The sequence below is a fragment of the Varroa destructor genome, unplaced genomic scaffold (assembly GCF_002443255.2).
Source record: "Varroa destructor unplaced genomic scaffold, Vdes_3.0 BEIS01000003.1, whole genome shotgun sequence".
Classification (NCBI taxonomy): domain Eukaryota; kingdom Metazoa; phylum Arthropoda; class Arachnida; order Mesostigmata; family Varroidae; genus Varroa; species Varroa destructor.
Window position 1 is genome coordinate 58,427,906 of NW_019211456.1, and position 19,964 is coordinate 58,447,869.

The window sequence follows — 19,964 nt, forward strand, 5'->3', positions numbered from 1 at the left end:
CCACTCCGCTATCAAAAGGACATGTGCATTTAGACTCGTTGGGTTTTCGTCGTCTTCTTTCGCAGGTCTTGACATTCATCTCGGGGAAGTTCATGAGACCCGGTCGTATGATATTTTTTACAAGATATATGTTGTTCACTGCAGGAATGGCCATGGTTATTGATTTGACACGCGTTCAGAAGCACGCAATGAACGTATACTGCCTCCTTTTGTAATGTAATGCGAGGGGTCATGTTGCTGTGTGTAATGCGTGTCGTTATCTTGCTTTATAACTCCGCGCGTATCTTTATTTTAAACAGCCACAGTAACTCACTGCTCTAAATAGGATCTTGGTCCTTCACAGTGGGGAACTTGGTAATAATAAAGGAACTGGAATAAAACAGCTGTCGTTAACATTTGTAGTAAAAAGAAAAAGTAAGACTGCTGGCTTATCTAATAGAACACTCGTGTTAGACAACCTTATCTAACTCAAGGAGTCAGGAGCATGAAATACTGCTCTTTTATGAGATCTGGGTCCTCCAGGGTACTGCGGATGTTCGACACCTCCTTTGTGCAATCCTTTCTTCTGCTCGCCTTGCCTATCAGATTGCGCTTACACGTTCTTAGTTGCTATCTCGTAGAGCTCGGCTACTACCGATTCTCTATAAGCTATTTTTATTTATTTCGCCGAGTAAAACACGTTATTCTTAATTCATTCTTTCGTATTTGTGACAGCTGCGAACGGAACGATTGGTCTGGGTGCCAATCATAAACCTAGAAGCTTTCCACCGGTGGTTACTTTCGCTGGCTTTATCGAGGAAAGGGGACTCTTTGCAACCCATATTTTTTTTGGTCTATTATTCTACTGTACAGTTCGTTTGCAAAGCTCCGGCTTTCATCGCGCCGAACTCTGTAGCTGCAACGGTGTCTTTATTGGTGCCTGTATCTTCAAAGCTGATAGTATCGTTTAGGGTCGTGTTGCAGTCAACGTTGTCTTGACTGCTCTCAGTTGATGTGCTGTAGCAATGAGTTGCTGCGGCTTTCTGTAGAATGCTATAGGGGTTGGAAGTCGTCGTTTGACGGTCTAAGCGTCTGTTTCATCCGGGTCCTCGTGGTCCGCGAGAATCGGCTAGAAGTACGTGTTAACTGCCATGTCAAGGCCTATGTCCGGCGAGTCAGTTACTGCTGTGACTAGAATAACCTTAAAGGAGCAAAGTTTTGCTAAAAATTCAAAATTTTGCCTTCTCGTACACTAGATCTTCTAGTTAGCCCGTCCGGTCTTGTCTATAGTCAGCTCAGGGCTGAGCAGTTTCACAGTCTTCGGGCTAAGATGCTACTCAAAAGCTGCTCCTTGCTCCAAAAAACTGATCGGTGTGCAAAGATCTATGTTTTGACGGAAACTTGCTATCTCGATTCTTAGCCAATTAGATTGCTAGTTCACGTCTATACTCGAATACGCGATCAGAAAAGGAACATTAAGCAGAAATTCGTTAAAAAACGTTTACTTTTAGTCATGGTTATTGTATCAATAATGCAAACTTAATAAAAGATCGATAACTTTCGTCCTATTCACCGAATAAGAAAGTTTAACGTGTTCTTATATTACCCAAAACGGGTTACCACCTGGTGGTGGTCTCTGTGCGAATTAATCCATTGAACCTGTTGGCAAGCTGTTTATTTTGATTTGACAAGAGGCTTAAAATCGTATGTACACTGCCCACTCAAGAACATTGCCCCAGCTTATTGCTATTTTTCGTCTCACTGCGATCAGTAATAAACTCCGAATCAGGGTGGAGTAACGTGTCTGGTGTACTTTGGATTTTGCTTCGCCAAAACTATGTTTTTCCGCATTTTTTTTCGAGGAATCCTTCGAAGTCGTCTTACCTCAATCAACTGATTACCATAACGTTTTTATTTATCTTATTTATTTACAGCTACCCTATCTTTGGTACCATTGTTGAAATATCACATTGAAAAACGCCTCTCTCCTCAGTTAACAAATACATATGTTTTACTTTTTCTCTAACGCCTGTATTACGGGTTTGGTAAACGCGGCCATTTTTTTCCACAATCGCCTCTTAATAGTGCACTTCTCATTTCGCCGCGAACTGGAAACTTAGGCGAAACTAAGAGCTTGCCGCTGACGTCTGCGTTTCTCGTCAAACACCTGGAAATTATCAGTATTCTTCGAAGATCCGATGGCTCGTAAGCAACTGGGTTAGTGGGTACGTTAACGACGTGCGTCCGCTTCCGTGCCACTCACTTAAATTCGTCTAAAAACTGGCTTGTTCGAGTTGGACTGAGGTCCACTGCTGCGGCCATTTTTCTACGGTTCTTTCGTAGATGGTTTTTTCTAAGGTAGAGCCTGTTTCGTTTAGATCGAGTGTTAGACTCAGCTCCGATGGTTCTCACAAAACTGCCGAGACACTACTCGTTAAATTTCAATTTCTCTCTTATGCTCCACTCCGCTAACACGAATTTTTATTTGACAGTACTACAAATGGGTATTAGCTGCGTACTGGGTCATTGGTCGAGGCCTTCCGTCGGGTTTACCGCCTTCCCAGAGGTGCTATGTAACACACAAATAGTGTTTCTCTGCGTCTATTGTAAATATTAAAACAGATTAGAATCACCTATGTGTACATTCCCTGCATCGACTTTTTCTTGCGAAAATCCAGTTCTTCTTGGTAGACCAAAATATACCTCTCCCTCAGAACCCATCATTGTCGCCAATTATCATCCACTTGTCGTGGCGCATATAAACCCCATATACTGAGCGAATATTCCTCGAGCTATATGAAGCTTTTTTTTTTTTCATCTAATTCATTTCCTTTAGTATTCTAAACTATTTGTTCCTTCTGTGATTCCAGTTGCTGCTAGGCCAAGAAGAACTACCAAGGCATAAACAGCGTAGTTCTTAACGCCATTTTGTAACAAATTGTGTAAGTGGAACTGGAAGTTTTCATGGCTTGTTGTGATTTGAGTCAGGTAGTGGTTAGCTTTCCCGTCCGGTCAGTTCTGCCACTTTGTGAATTCTGTGATGAGGTCACGCGCTCTAGCTCCAAGTTTGCCTGTGGGAGTTGCGGTCCGCTTTGTCCGCCAGGTTACAGTAGTCTCTTCCCCTTCTCTGTCCTCTTATTTTGAGTTTACAAGGCTATATTCCCAGAATCTCCATCTCTCACCCACTTTTGGGCTTCACGGTGGTGTTTAGAGTCGAATTCGGAGCTGCCGACGTACTGTCCGTACAGTAAGCCTAAATGGAGCGCACACATGTTATTCTTTGTTGTTTTTTCTTGTACTCTTTATGTTTGTGCTTATTTGAGATTAGAACCAGACCGAAACCTCGAACAGAGCTATAGACTCCAGGATCGAAGTAATAAGACATTTGCGTCCTGCACTCTTAAGCCCGTGACTGTCTGGCTCTGTTCTTCAGAGAACGGTCTTAATCTTTTGCCTCTAATTGCTTCAAAGGCTTCAATTATGGGCCTAAAAGTTCCACTGCTTTGTAATATCACGCTCGTCTTCCATGCTGTGGTGATCGGCCTTCTCGTAGAATCTTGATGGTCATTGCTGCGACAATATCAGAGAATTGCTTGAGGAAGGTTTTGACAACCATCGACGGGAGCCATCCGACGTCAGAGCTTTGCCGCTCTTAATTGTTGCTCAGCTATGCTCAAAACCTCCGTAGAGCAGACGTATCTCTTCCTCTTTGTCTTCTAAACCATTTCCGTTAGGCACATATAGTAAGCTGTCGTCTTAGTGAAAACAAACTGCCCTGGAATCTTTGTGCTATCTATGTTTGGCAGTTTGGACTTAGGTGCACTCATTACTTCTTCACTAATCATTTTATGTGTTTTATACCATAGGCCCTTATTTAGCTCTCTGAGGAAGCCTCTCCAGCACCTTCTCCTACTATCAGCAATTGCCCTTTTTAATGCAACGTGAAATGCTCAGATGGGCAACGCGGGAATCACATTAACGTCTCTCTAGTTTTTTTTATTCCCTTCTTTGCTTATAGGCAAACTTTCCAAGCTTCTGCTATTTTGGAGTTTCACGAGTGCTTCAGCTGTATCGGTCTTGCCCGTCTAGGGCAAACAGTTCAAGTACGAGCCATCTTGCATATCTGTATCAGCGCTTTCTAAAGTTCTCCTGCACTTTTGGGAGGATATTTTTCGTAACATTCTTTTTCATAGAGCTTTCTTCAAGTTCTCGTTGTTCTGAATTTTAAACCAAGGTCAAGAGACAGAGGAGGCTGTTATGCTTCTTTTGAAAGCGAGTATTCGACGAGGTCCTCCCATTCACTAGTAATAGTCACTTAAAAATTAATTCTGCCATACTTTCGACACAGATAGCTAAATCCACACGGGACTTATATCCCGTTCGGTGGAAAGTACGCTTATCTATTATAGCCAGATTGTTTACACCCGTTAACTTCAGCACAAGTTACCCCTACGATAGGACCCAGTAGCGTTCCAGATTTTTGAGGCTGCGTTAAAGTTACCAGCTGGACTCACCCTGTCCAGCTATGAAACCATCTCTAAGTGAGATGGTCAGCTCGTCAAAGAACCCCTCAAACTCACCTCGCGCACAGTTCAGGTTAATATAGCAGGAGAAGACACATCAATTTCGGTGACTTCCACCCGAACTCCGTCGGTTCCTTATTTGCTGTAGGAAAAGCACGGTCTGCGATAACACGCGTCCGCTATTACCTCCAATCCGGTCAGTTTTGTCGCTGATTTGCGCTACGAGCTGGGCGTTATAAACAGTCGTCGAATTTCATCTGCTAGTGATTTCCTCCACCATTGCGTGGAGCTTGACTGCGATTAAAGTTGACCTAGATCAACTTAAGCTGATCCATTGAACCGAATTAGAATTATACAGGCGTTCTGAGTTTTTACGGTATGGCCAGAGCCATGTCCTTTAGGGTTGGTTGAGATCCACCTCTTCGTCTTGTGTTGTTGCTGCTTGTAGGCATTTGTTTATGCTTTTTTCGCCTATGCTTTCTATTCGGCGGGTTTTTTCCTGAGCAGCATATTTGAAATTTCGAACCAGTTTCCGAAGACCGGTATGTCGTGGAGCTGGCTACATGACGCTCCACCTAGTATACATAACTGTAAGCAAACACCTTTTTCAATCATCTTAATTATGCTCAATTTCATCGCATTTTTGACAGCCGAAGCGTTCGCTGGTGCACTCTTTTGGCTGATTCCTTGGTTATTTGAACATATGGAGAAGAAAATTAATTCTTCTCTTACAAATAAAGTTTACCAATAGTACTTGATTTTGCAACAAGATCTTCTTTTCGGAGTTTCATGCCCTCTGGGGTCTAGTTTTATCCGCAAATCGTTTGCGATCTTATCTGCGTTCGGGAAGAGGTCCATGTGCAGAACCACCGTGGCAACGATGTCCCGTATCCCAGGTATTTATTTCAACGCTTGCGCCTCTACTTACTATAGTCGCGAAAGTAGTTATCTATCTGATTCGGTTTCATGGACCCCTGTGAACAGGTTGCCGTTCCTGCTCTTTGTCACTGGGTCCATATTAACAAGAACCTCTTCGATTTTCATATGGTCGCTGATAAGGCAGAAGTGGAATAGTGAAATTTTCCTTCACTTAAGCACTGACAATATTCTGGAAAGCACCAAGCAGTCTGGGTGTGCCCGGTCCTATCAAAGAGCTACAAACCTTAGGAGGCCTCTCGCCCTCCCACAAAGCCTAGTGAACGATGCACTTGGTCTTTCTACGGAAAACTTCGATGAGTCGTTTTTTCGAAAGCGCTTCTAATGCTTCTGATATATGGAAAGTCAGCAGCTCCGAGTAAAAAGTGCCCTTGTTTCGACGGTAGGCGCACACAGGACCGTGGCGCTCTTCGAAACCACCCAGAGGCTTATATTTTCAACATACCATCAATGAGCCCTCTTGCAGAAGTCTGCGGGTTCTGGAAACGCTGTTCGCTTCCCCATTCATTTTCACTAATTTGTAGTGCACCACTTCTGCACAGAATTGTTTCATATCCTACCGGAAAGCCCATAACTGAGATAGTTGGTTGATATTCTGCTCTCAGCTTAAGGTATTATGACTTCTGAAGTCTTAGATGACGAGCATGTTCTTATATCGCATGAGCCCAGAATATTCCTATACATAAAAGTTGGCGCTTGAAAACGACCCAAAAGCAATTTTCTTGCGGTTAGATTCGCTTGTTCTTGGAGAAGTCTTGAGAAATTCTTCCGCCTGCGTGCGGAGCTCCCCAACCCGCTTTAAAAACGGTAATTTTCCTTACACATCTCGTGTATAGGGATATTAGTGGGGGTTGCCCTCTTACCGTCCTGCTCACCGAACCATTAGGCCATAAGCTTACGCCTGGTTTAGCTGCGTATTTTGAATGTTTTTTTTTCGGAGCCTTCAGAGAACTTGGCATATTTATTCTTTTTCTATATTTTTCTATGTATTAGCGAGCCTAGATGCTTGGGCATACCCGTGTGGGTTGCGAGTAACCCCATTGTCTTTCTCTTACTCGAAATAGTTGTGGTTGTCTCTTCAGCAATCACCCACTGCGTAACTTCCCCAATTCCCTGTTCTAAAGCAGATCTCGACACCGTCCCATTCCTATTCAATGGAGCTATGTCTTCAAAGCCTATGGGCAGGCTGAACCACGACGAAGTTCATTTGAGAGAATTATATGGGCTGAAAGCTTTAGTCTACCTTTTGTAGGTTTGCTACAGCTTCTAATACCAGTGCTTTCGGTATATACTTTGTCGTTAGCTAGATTCGAATATTAGCGCGCACGGTAAGAGTTCCGTCTGCTAAGTTTACCTGCGCTGCGTCCGTCTCCGACAATGCGTTACGCAGCCCATTCACGACGCTCGCAGTGTCGTTATTTTCTCTGCGTAACCGTGACTTGCTGTCAGGTGCTTTAGGCTTCCATCGGTAAAAAATTTGATTGATCCAAAATTGATCCTGGTAGCTAGTATACGGTATCTATCGATAGAAAGAAGAAACAAGTAAGTTTCACAGCATTTTTAATGCATACCTGTTATCCGATGAATGCTGCGTACGTGATTGTGTTGCCGCCAAATCACATGGCTTTCAAAGCTGGAACGCGAGACCATCCACAAACGCTCTGAAAACTGACAATACTCAACTTGTTTTCAATTCACGAGTATATTAGCTTACTGCCTTACACGAAAGTAAGTTCGCACTTCAAGGCCTGAACTTTCGCTCAAAAACTTGCGTTTTAGAGTACTTTCATAGAAGCCCAGATAAATGTAGCCATTCGGTTAAAAGCAAGGTCTACACTGCAACTCAGTCTTTGCTCAAGTATAACCTAAAGGTATTTGATCTGCTTTAATTTGATAACTGTGCAATTCAATATGTAACTCTAGCTGACGCTTTCGTTTGTACAGCAGCACCGCTTTTGTGTTTCTCGGCGCCCCGAGCCCTAATCTAGAACGAGGTCAACATCTATGCGTAAGCCACTGAATGCATGCCGTGAGGGTGAAATAGGCATTGGTCGTACGCTCTTCTGTAATCTTCAAGATCTTCTTTCTAGCATGTTCGTGGGGCGATCCCTCTTAAAGCCATGGTCACCTGAAAGTAAATTTCTGACGTCCAACTCCTTTACCAGCCTGTGGTTGATTATATATTCTGCAGTCTTCGACAGCACGAACGGCATGCTTATTAGCCAGTAAGCCATAGAGTCCCTTGGTGGTTTCCTCACCTTCGGGGTAAGCGCATGGCCTGCAACTTTCTAGGCTGCCAGAAATCCATCTGTTCGAAGTGCCAGGGCTACTATTAGCTGAAAAGTGCCTGGGTCATTTTTGCACGCCTTCCCAGTAACTACGTCTGGGCGCGGTGCTTTTCTTAGTTTGATTTTCGTAGCGACGCTTTCATCGAGGGCAAGTCAAAGCTCGTATCAGCAGCAAAAGTAACTGAGCGGCTCGGTCGGAAAACGATGCGAGAAACGCACTATTTTGCACGACCTCGTACCCCATTTCCCACGGGTTCATCTACAGTTTTTCGCACAGAAATTTCCGATGATCTTGTTTGTTCTCGTAGACCTTTCCGAAGTTTTCGGCGCGTTTCTTTGTATTCTTCCCATAACGAAAAAAGATCGGGCGAATGCTGGGCATCAAGCCGTGGGCCGACGACTGCAGTCATTCCAGAGTCGCTTCATGCCGTCATTCTATCAGTACAATTATAATGGAAGTCGGTCATTTGGCTGACATTTTACACGGCTGTTTCAGCATATCTAAGACTGATCGCGGGTCTGCGTCCAGAAGCTACAAACCCGCTCGTCGAGCATTTAACCCTATAAGTCTATAAATAGATTAAAGGATAAAGCGAGATCGCGTTAAGACTGTCATAATACGTAAGAAAAAACAACTAATTTAAAAGCGCATCACAGTGCGATGGCTTAGATAAGCAAAGCCATCTAGGCTAGACAACGCCGACGATTAGGAGGAGTATAAATTCGCGATGTTCTGCATGAAACAGAACAAGAGGTAATTTACTTTATGCATTATAACATATACAACTCACGATGTTATTCTATAGAATCCTACTAGTAATCCTATAGTCGCTTTTTTATGAGGAGTGAATTCAGTATGCTTTAAAAGATGATACTATGAATTTTTTCAAAAAATTTCTGGTTCAAATGTACAAAAAGAAGTTCTGATACCTATACTAAATTTCGAAATTGACTTGTGTTTTGAAGTGCCTATTATTTTCACGTACCGTATATAATTGGCAAATGGGTTAAGCCAAGGCGCGAAAAATATCAAGCGTATTATCGGCGCTAGGGTTAAAAGCACCAATGATGTAAGCGATGGATGGATTTTCGTCTAAAATAGGCAAGGCCATTGGTACAGCAGGCTTCAGGGCATGACTTTTCAAAAAACGAAACAACAGAAAATGTCAATATACCCCGTGTACTAAAATGTGACTCATCGAAATATTAATGTGTATCATCGTTTGAAAAATATATGTCACCTTCTCTTATGAAGGCGATTCATTTCAAATGAATATGAACATCTAAAACGATCTGGGTTATCAAAGAATGTTAAAAACAAATATCCATAAAGTGGTAACTTTAATTTTTACAAATCTATTATGCAAGAGCGAACGAAACTGGGTCACAGATATACCCGCCCACTCGTCCGACAAACGCTCTACAACACAGAGGGCTGCCACTAACAGAAAATTGCGACCGGATAGTTAAGCACTCCTCGGAGAAACAGTAAGAATCCGATAATGTCGTGCAATGAGGGTTTGGCCAATTTACATTCGGGCGAAAGCTAACAACTGTTATTTTGCGGAAGGCCTTTCGTCACCACCCTACGAACTAAGACAGAGACGAGTTTAATTGATGCACACAATGGGGCAGTGCGATTTGTTTTCGGAAGAAGCAGAGAAGGGACCGAGAAGCGAAGGACGTGCAAAAACCAATCGTCCGACCTAATTCTGACTATTCGTGCAGTCAGAAGACCAACAAACATAATGCACAAGTTACTAATCATGTTAGAATAATCTATGTCGGTATCAGGTTGTCGAAAACTATTTTTTTTTTACATTGCGCTAAATACATTTTGATATATTTTTGATCAAATATAGATCAAAAAGGCCAAATAACCTAAAAAAACCATACGTTCTCACTATAAACCTTCGGGAATAAGGGAAAACTACAATGCCTGATCCGTTAAATTTCAGAGGCCCTTCAATGGGAAAAATTTGTGTCATTATCTCGAAAACAACATTAATTAATACAAGTTTAACTCATGATTTGAAAGAGAAAAAAATATAATATTCTTAATTCTTTCTTTGAACCACATACGGTGTGGGCATTTGAAAGCCTTTGCACTAAGCTTGCTTTTTTTTTCCTTTAAAGTTTAAACAACTGCACGCAGAAAAAACAGAACTATTCTTGGATACGATACTGTGCAAATGGAATAACATCTTGATTTATTTTTTACACTACTTCATTTCAGCGACCCGATCGCTATTTGTACAAAGGCCTTCTGTAACCTTATACTGGGTTTGGGACACATTTGAAGGTAGGTTTCAGACTATACAACGCTAAATATCGCTATAAACGATACAGCTTTTCGCCGACATGCGATCCAGGGGGGTATCTATAATATAACACACTCAAAAGTGTAACGAGCCCCAAGAACTGTGGAACCAAAGGGTCGTGAGACTGATACCTCACTCGCTTTTTTGTGCGGGGAATCTATTGGATAGAATCAGTTGTTTTTTTTTTATACTCCTTAGATAAACGTATAGGAACCATAAAATTTCAAAGTGTATCTTAGTTTAGTAGTAGTTCGATCTTTTGGGAAAAACGTCAATATGAGAAGTAAATGCTGATTTAGTTATTACTATGATAAAATATAATAACATAATCAAAGGTGTACAAAGATAATCTACTTACAATCATAAGTTAGGGTGTAAGATATACTGTTGCAAATTTTCTCTAAACGAAGATCATGAAGATCAGGAGAGAAGGTAACAAACCGCAAAGTTCGGATTTACCAAAAAAAAGAGTTCATCAATCATCGATTTGTGTACCTCGACACAAATCTTGTCTTCATACAAACATACAGCTGTAGCCGATCTGACTCCTGGTTTCGTAAGATGCACGACAATCAAAAAAATATATACCACTGGGGGAATCCAAATTCATTCAAATAACTCCACATACTAGAGTTTGAAATCTTTCTGTTCTGCGGCACCTAGGTAGAAAACGGAACAGAGATAAAAAATGTCTATAACTCACCCATATATTCGTGTGTTATTAAGGGTACGCCAGGAAAGTTTCCGCTGTGTTTTTTTTTTTTTTTATTAAATGATAAAGCTATACACGTGTATAGAATTATATTCAAATGAATCGTTCAAATCGTTTTTCATGAAAAGTTTTGCTACCGAGAGCAAATGAATGAAGGTAAAAACACATTAATAGACATTTCTACACAAAAAAGCGCATACGAATACTGACTATAAGGGTGTATTTATTATTTTCTACCGATGGCGCTGTATCATTCTCGCTGTTGTTTAGCATCGTAAGGGTCTTCTTAAACGATTACTTGTCATAGTTATCTGTCTTGATTTGCCTATGCAACATCAACTTCACCAATTACTGTGATATATCGCTATGATATGAAGACTTTTTTCATTTTATTGGGTAGCTGATTTCCCAAAGCTGATTTCGAAAATAAGAGACACCGAAGCTAAACCTTTATGAGACACATAGCTGACACATTTTTAGACATCTTTCTTAGGCCGCGTCGTTCCATGTTCTTTTTGCCGTTGTTTGCGTTTCGTCTCATTTATGCCTTTATTTCGAGCTTCTCTTAACTAATCTCTTTTGTCGGTGCGGAAAAGTAGCTTGTATAAGTAGCTGTCGCGTAGGTTAAAACCGCTGGACTTTTCAGGTTACGCTTATTAACACAGTTGTTTAGAACGAAGAAAGGACAAAGGAATTGACATCACTAAATCTAAGGCGTTCCTGGCAGCAATATTCAAAATCCGAAACAGGCTTTGTTTCCCAAAAAAATGAAAAACAATACCGGCGATCCAAGGCATTAGGCCAGCTCATAAACAATGTAAGGTTTTTCGTTTTAAAAACTGATATTAACGGCCTTACACTGATCGTGCTTGAGCAGGTATGTATTTTCAAAATCGATTATTAACCATAACAATCTGATGCCAGTTTTTATACCATGTTTAACTATATGTTCGGCACACTTCTATCACATCCAGCCACTACTCCACTTAGATGCATTGCTGTGATTTTTTCCCATGCGCCTCTTCCTTTTTGTACCCCTTACACATCTCCAAGGCATCGATGATCTTATCATATACGGCACCCGTTTTACAACAGTGAATAGATCTATTTGTAAGTGGCTTTCTACACCTGAATCGATAAACCGTAACTATCGATCCTCTCAATCCGTTTACATTAACACTGCTCTGCATACACACCTCTTCGCCCGTCAAAGCTTTCTTGCGCTACGCCACTCGAGCGCTTCGGTTTTTCTTGAACCTCTTAAATTGTTCACAGTAGTTCTTCATCTATTTCTTTTTGCTGTGTTTATCCGTGTTGCCTTGTGAGTGTCGCGTTGGTAAGTCTCTGAGCTCGTTGATTTCCAGAGACTCCTTCACGAGCTGGAATTTAGTGTGGTAGTATAGGCCACTTAAATAACTGCCGACATGTCTTTGAAGAGTCGGCAGACAAAATCGAGTACGAAACTCCATCTGAATCGCACGCGCTTAATAATAGGTTTATATCCTGGTTAATAAATCCTGCTAAGCAGCAGATCTTTCTACATGAAACATAGTTATGTGTAGTTTATAATTCTAACAATTGCGCTTCAACCACTGCTTAAGCACGCTAGATGACTCCTGTTTGTGTCGTGCCCAGCCATTTATACGTGAAGCAGACCGACCTGGTCGTGTCAGCGTGCTGACGGATCAGACACTTTGACAGAATTTTGGGAGTTCCAGCGTCCTAATCCTCCTTTCTTGCAAATCTAGCTAATACCGTCACCATCATCAAATCACTGGTGCTACCCACCACAGATACAAATCGGGAACCTGCAACCCCTCACTCACTGGCGCCAGTTGCTTTAGTGCTTTTGCTTGTACTGCTGAATTTGACTATTCAGTAATGCTTGAATCAGTGAGATCTTGCTTCTAATTAGTCGGACAAGTTGCCTCATCAGCAGAAACTGTTCGGTTATTATTCAGGCATAATGCCAAATTCACCAAGGACAAAATTAATACAGTCGTGCTCCAGGGGCCTAAAGCTGCCCTGATACATCGGACAATAATATAGCTTATAGTAAAATAGCTTCATCAGTTTCGGGACATATGGGTGTCTACCTTGTATATAGCATCAAATAAGGTAAAAGTGTTAGACTTTTAGTAGGGTACCCGCCTTTTGCTTTTCGTGTTTCAATTTTTTTAGTTGCGCCGCATCAGTTCCACCAAACAATTCCGTACGATTGACGCAAGTTTCTAAAGAGTCAGATTAATTCTCTTACCTTTCTTAGCGCTGAGTTTGATACATCTTATTATGGTTGATTGTCTCCTTAAAATTGGCTCACGAGTTTTTCTATTTGGAAAGAGGGGTTTAGATGCCTTTCACGTTTGCAGAACGACGATGGAACGAATAATTTCCCCAGCTGCTCTATAATTAGAGTGCTAATGAAGCCTAAATCCTCTTGAGGCCGTTATTCAGACCTGTAATGGACACGACATCATTTTTCAGCCTAACGGGCATATTAGCCAGTGTCTTTCGTTCCTTGTTCTTTATTGCCCCTCCAAACTCCGTCACTAGGTTCATCTAAACGTTAATACGACCCTCGACATTTCTATGTACATGTTCATTAGCATCAGAGCAATACTCACCGATGAACTACCCAAATGTGTTTGATTTGTCCACTGACGATTATATCTGGTCCGACTGCTTCCTTATCCTCACCTTGGCCTTAAACTGTTTCGGTCTGAATAATGTACAGGACTCCTCATCGTCAGCGTCGTTTGTATAGCGCACATCACTTCCGTCTACATTCCTGTCGACAGGATCCTGTTTGATTTTTCCTGATGTGGTAAAAATCTCATGTAGAGGAGGAGCAATAGCTGTTTTCGAAGCGCCAACGCTTATTTTTGCAATGGCATATCAGAGCGGGGAACCCGCTAGGAGCTAGGTCGTCATTTACTGTTGAATTTGGCCACGTTTCTACTACTTGATATTGTTCAGTGACGTGGCGTTCTACTTGAATAAGCCCGTTGACGCCCTTGATAGAAATTAGCGATGACTTTTACTCAGCGCTGGTTAGGAGCGAAATCAATAATACAAAGCCAATTAAACTGAAACCAATAAGAAAATTCTGCCGAGTACGACAAATTTATACCGGGTGAGATACAAATCATCGATAGGGAACAAAGTTTTTGATGGTGGCAGAGGCCTTTTTCAAGCATATTTAGCCAGCAGGAGATGGGTGAATTATTACCCTAAAGAGCGGATTTAACTGTAGACGATAATATAATTTCTATAATACCGTGTTGTAACCATGCTACAGGTAATAAAATCGCCTGAATAATCATAGTAGTCATTGTTGCATTTTAAATAAATACATTATAATAGACATAGGGAAATTTGGGTAGTAGAGTGGCCGTGTTAAAAATGAGTTGCACGCTTCAATTCGTTTTTTTACTAGGACAAATCCTCTGCTATATTAACAGACGTAAAATTTATAATAATAAATAAAGACATTTTTTTAAATTGTCCACAAACTTTTAGCTCACCCTTAAATATGTTGTTAAGATTCTTCATAGACTAGAACGGCAATACTGAATCTATTGATATACAAACAGTATGGGTATAATTGAAGTTTCTAGGATATTAGCCTATTGCGTTTCTCCAAGCCAGGCACCAGAACAAACACCTACAACCTGCAATATTTTATATAGCACGCGTCAGTCGGCTTCCTGTAATAGTAGTCTCTTCAGCTGTTACAGTAAAAAAAAAAAACGTACTTTCCCAGTTAATGTCTTTTTTTATCTACACTATATCTCAGTCCTGACTCAGGTGCTTTTCAGCGTCGCCCCTTCAGCGAGTCATAAAACAACGAATGAGTTTGTCGTTAATTCAACCAGCTAGCATCCTTTGCTTGAGTGCCGTATACAAAGTGATGTGGTCAACAACGAAAGCCACAACCCGTTTCGTGTCTTTCTTTTTCCGTCCTTTACTGAGTCGTCTGACTGGCTACGTTTGTGCTCAAGACTAAAGATATTCCTATGTGCGTCCGCAAATACACGGTTACGCATTTTACGTGGGCAAAAGGTAGAACGTAGCAACACTAACCGCTGGCGCCTGTGTAAAGAAAGTAGCGTAGAGATATGTTTTGAACGCTAACGGTAGTGCGATCCTTTGAGAAAGTTAATCATGTAACTATTGCGTCTGGCGAAATTAGTTACGGCGGAACAAATATGGAGTTTCGTAACTATCTATCAATTTAGTTGGTCAAGAGGAAATTAATGGAAATAATAGTAATATCGCATTTAGTTCTACTGCGTTTGAAGCAAGGTATAGCTGAATCTGTACGTTAAACGTATAGACGAGTCTTGCCAAGTCGGCAACTTTTACAGCTATGAGTTAGGGTACTTTTACTTCATAATAATCACTTTTAGTATTTGGTACCGTTGGTTTCATATTTTTCAGTTGTAGTACTGCAGTGCAAAAAATAGTCGAAGCACTTTAACGGAATTTTCGAACACCTACTTATCCTCACATATTTATGAAACTGAAAATTAAAAAAAAAAAAAAAAATTATGTATCCTTTTAGATTTAGTACTTTAAACTTAGTGAAACCGTTATCTAAATATGACGACTGAATAATCGACAAACCTATAAGTAATAGCATTCGAAACCTTTGTAATCTTTACATATTGCCATAATGTCCACAAATATATTATCCAATAGGACATGAAGCAAATCCATATGATCAATGTTGTACGATATTAGCCAGCCTCAACTTGAAAGAAGTTAATCAAAAACCATAAATAAGTAGAGATTAGCTATGCTTGGTAGGTTTGAACTATGTAATATGATTTCCAGTTATAGCATATATGGTATTTTAAACTACTGGAGAAGACATTTATTATGGCTCTCCATTGTTATATGTATGAAAATTCAGATATCCGATTTTGTCTTCTTTTGTTTGTGAAGAGACATAGGTAATTTTAAGTGTAATATATCAATTTTTATTATTCCTCTTGTTTATCCGATGATAACGATATCGTTGTGATCCTAAATTTTCTTGGAAAAACGTTTCAATTGTTTCCGTGATTTCGTATAACTATAAATAAACTCCTATTGGGATCAAGGAAACATCTCACGAAAAAGCAACAGCAACAAATACTAATACTTTGACTCTATGCAAAAAAAAAAAACAACAGAATGCTAAATAGATATTGGGATACCGAACTATGCAATTGATGAGATAGTTTAGGAGCATAAAGATAAGGCGCCTTTGTCATCACGAGGAATAGAAAATAAAAATTTAAAAAGAAAAATCGACAGTGCAGCAAAAAAAAAAAAAAGGATCATTCCGACTGCGTTCTGTAACAGCATCTGGTCCGTGACGGAGAGTGGTAAAACCCAGAGTCACTATGCATAAGGACCCTCTGACATTGTATCGAACTGAATGGATTCAGCCAAAAAACGTTCGCTATGCTATTCGCCAAGTTACACAGTTGAAGTATGGCGAAAAAGCCTCTTTTCCAGTTAAGTAGCATTTTGAAGTATTCGGTGGTAGCACTAAACAGGTTTACAGACGTTCCGGCGAAAGTTCTCACAAGTTCTATGTAATCCAGTAGAATAACGTGAGGTACAAAAACACAAGATTTCGTTAACGGGGTTATCGAGAAACATTGCGAGAGAGAGCGAAGTAACTGAAATTAAAAGGTTCCCCAGGCGCGACAATGATCCCCATATAGGACCTGTGTTCATGCATGGCAAGTTATTATGTCAAATAATAAAATGCCTCTGAAGTATATATCGCTAAAGGTTCTAAGGCTCTGCCATGGCCTGAAAATTCACCCGACTTAAATCTAATCGAAAACATGTGGCATTAAGTCAAAGGGCGAGTCAGGGCCGAACTGGAGATTACAATTATTTCAGAATTTAAGAATACAGCGCTCATAGTATGGGCCCAAGACCCACGAGTGGCAAGATAACGCAATACTGCATTCAGAAAACGTCAGCCCGAACTACAGCGGTGATCGTACCCAATAATAACCTCAGTACGTGCCTTCCCTTCTACAACAGTTTAAAAACGCTCCTTTTTTTGTCACAAACAGTATCATAAGAAAGCAAAGAAAACCATCCTTCACAAAAAATTCACTTCGACTGCAGAGTTATCTTTATTTAAACTCGGCAAAGTATTAAATTTCTAGGTGGACCATTACGATATAAACACGTTGATTCCAGGTAGCTCTGTCGTTGATATACGAGTCCATATCTATTTTCTTTCATAAGCAGAGCATTAGGACCAATGTTGAAAGCGCATCTTGTGATTTAAATAGCGATTTATTATTTTTTATATTCGTTCAATGAATCAAAATTTTACTAAGCAAAAACTTATTTTTCTTTCAAATTGTTTATAGTGTTTCAAGAGTAGTGTAAGAGCGCCTAACATAAAGTATAAAGGCCTACTTAATCAACTTTATTTTCAACTAAATTCATTTATATATTCTAAGTACTAGATACGATATTTAGTCTGTGATTAGTATATTCTTTGGAAATCAGATTGTCAACAGAACAAGTTCGATAGATAAAGATTTATTTTCACTTTTATCAAACAGTAGCCTGGATGCCGAAATATTTGATGCAAGATCGCGGACTCAAACCTTGTTATAAAAGTATCTGCTCATTCAGGCGTGTACTGCCGTAGTACGGCTATTCTAATTGGAACTTTTGTTCAGATTTAGCGGTCTTGACCTCTGGTCTAGTCATATTTCACAAGGCGGGACTACGTATTCTAACTCAATGCTGCTAAGTTAGACAGCCTATCTTGGTTAACAAGCAACGCCGTTTAGGTTCAGAAGTTTTAGAAAAAAAAAAAAAAAAAAAAATGGTTCATTTGCTGAACAGTTCTAACACAGATGAGTGTCTTTTGCTAGTATGAATATAAAGTTGACGGGAATCTATAGATGAATTTCATAGAGATAAAATATGTTGACTAATTCAGACAGATTATACATATGGTATAAAAAATTAGCAATTTATCTGCCTACTTACGTCACGAGCTAAAGCTTTTTGTCACATTGTTTCATCGCGCACGTCTACATATTGATGACCGAGTTTGAATAATTGACCCCTTACCAAATTGATTAAAAGCTCAAAACCTTACTCTAAAACAAGAATGTGAACGAAGTAAAAATTAAAACTGATCAGGGAAATCGTAAAACTGTGCATTTGTTGCCACACCACCCATCGATAGCCCTGTTTGGCCTATCGACTACGAGAAATATTCTCTAAATTGTGTGATCGCTAGATTTCAAGATTGTCACCCTTTTCTGCAGTCACTGGATTTTATCCAAAGGACAGAAAGCTTATTTTATCTATTATAACTTGTGTTAATCCCTCACTGTCTTATTAGATTTTTTTCACCATATATATCGGCTTACGATGTCCCGTGCGTGTAGCATGTCGTGGCTCAATCAGGTGAAGGACGCTTGTTTAATTGCTTGAATATAGTCCGGATCAAACACCAACGATAATCCATAAAAAAAATTGAATAAATGATTTGCATAGTCCCGTCCACAGTGTACAGAAAATACGCAAGTGAGGCTTGGTATACAATTTAGAAGTTATGTAAAAAAAAAAAAAAAACAATAAAAACCACACAAACAGAAGACAGCAGAAAAAATACGCGGCTGAGATCGGTTAGGTAAAAAAAAAAAAAAAAAAAAAAAAACAAGTTCAAGACACTGCAATCAACTTCGTGGCTAAATACCAAAGAATTGAAGTAACTAACACTCAACAGGTGAATAAGGCATCGTACAAGTATGCGCGGCAAAGTGCCCGAGTTAGATGCTTTGAGAACATCTGGCAGTTATCCTCAGTACGTGCCTTCCCTTCTACAACAGTTTAAAAACGCTCCTTTTTTTGTCACAAACAGTATCATAAGAAAGCAAAGAAAACCATCCTTCACAAAAAATTCACTTCGACTGCAGAGTTATCTTTATTTAAACTCGGCAAAGTATTAAATTTCTAGGTGGACCATTACGATATAAACACGTTGATTCCAGGTAGCTCTGTCGTTGATATACGAGTCCATATCTATTTTCTTTCATAAGCAGAGCATTAGGACCAATGTTGAAAGCGCATCTTGTGATTTAAATAGCGATTTATTATTTTTTATATTCGTTCAATGAATCAAAATTTTACTAAGCAAAAACTTATTTTTCTTTCAAATTGTTTATAGTGTTTCAAGAGTAGTGTAAGAGCGCCTAACATAAAGTATAAAGGCCTACTTAATCAACTTTATTTTCAACTAAATTCATTTATATATTCTAAGTACTAGATACGATATTTAGTCTGTGATTAGTATATTCTTTGGAAATCAGATTGTCAACAGAACAAGTTCGATAGATAAAGATTTATTTTCACTTTTATCAAACAGTAGCCTGGATGCCGAAATATTTGATGCAAGATCGCGGACTCAAACCTTGTTATAAAAGTATCTGCTCATTCAGGCGTGTACTGCCGTAGTACGGCTATTCTAATTGGAACTTTTGTTCAGATTTAGCGGTCTTGACCTCTGGTCTAGTCATATTTCACAAGGCGGGACTACGTATTCTAACTCAATGCTGCTAAGTTAGACAGCCTATCTTGGTTAACAAGCAACGCCGTTTAGGTTCAGAAGTTTTAGAAAAAAAAAAAAAAAAAAAAATGGTTCATTTGCTGAACAGTTCTAACACAGATGAGTGTCTTTTGCTAGTATGAATATAAAGTTGACGGGAATCTATAGATGAATTTCATAGAGATAAAATATGTTGACTAATTCAGACAGATTATACATATGGTATAAAAAATTAGCAATTTATCTGCCTACTTACGTCACGAGCTAAAGCTTTTTGTCACATTGTTTCATCGCGCACGTCTACATATTGATGACCGAGTTTGAATAATTGACCCCTTACCAAATTGATTAAAAGCTCAAAACCTTACTCTAAAACAAGAATGTGAACGAAGTAAAAATTAAAACTGATCAGGGAAATCGTAAAACTGTGCATTTGTTGCCACACCACCCATCGATAGCCCTGTTTGGCCTATCGACTACGAGAAATATTCTCTAAATTGTGTGATCGCTAGATTTCAAGATTGTCACCCTTTTCTGCAGTCACTGGATTTTATCCAAAGGACAGAAAGCTTATTTTATCTATTATAACTTGTGTTAATCCCTCACTGTCTTATTAGA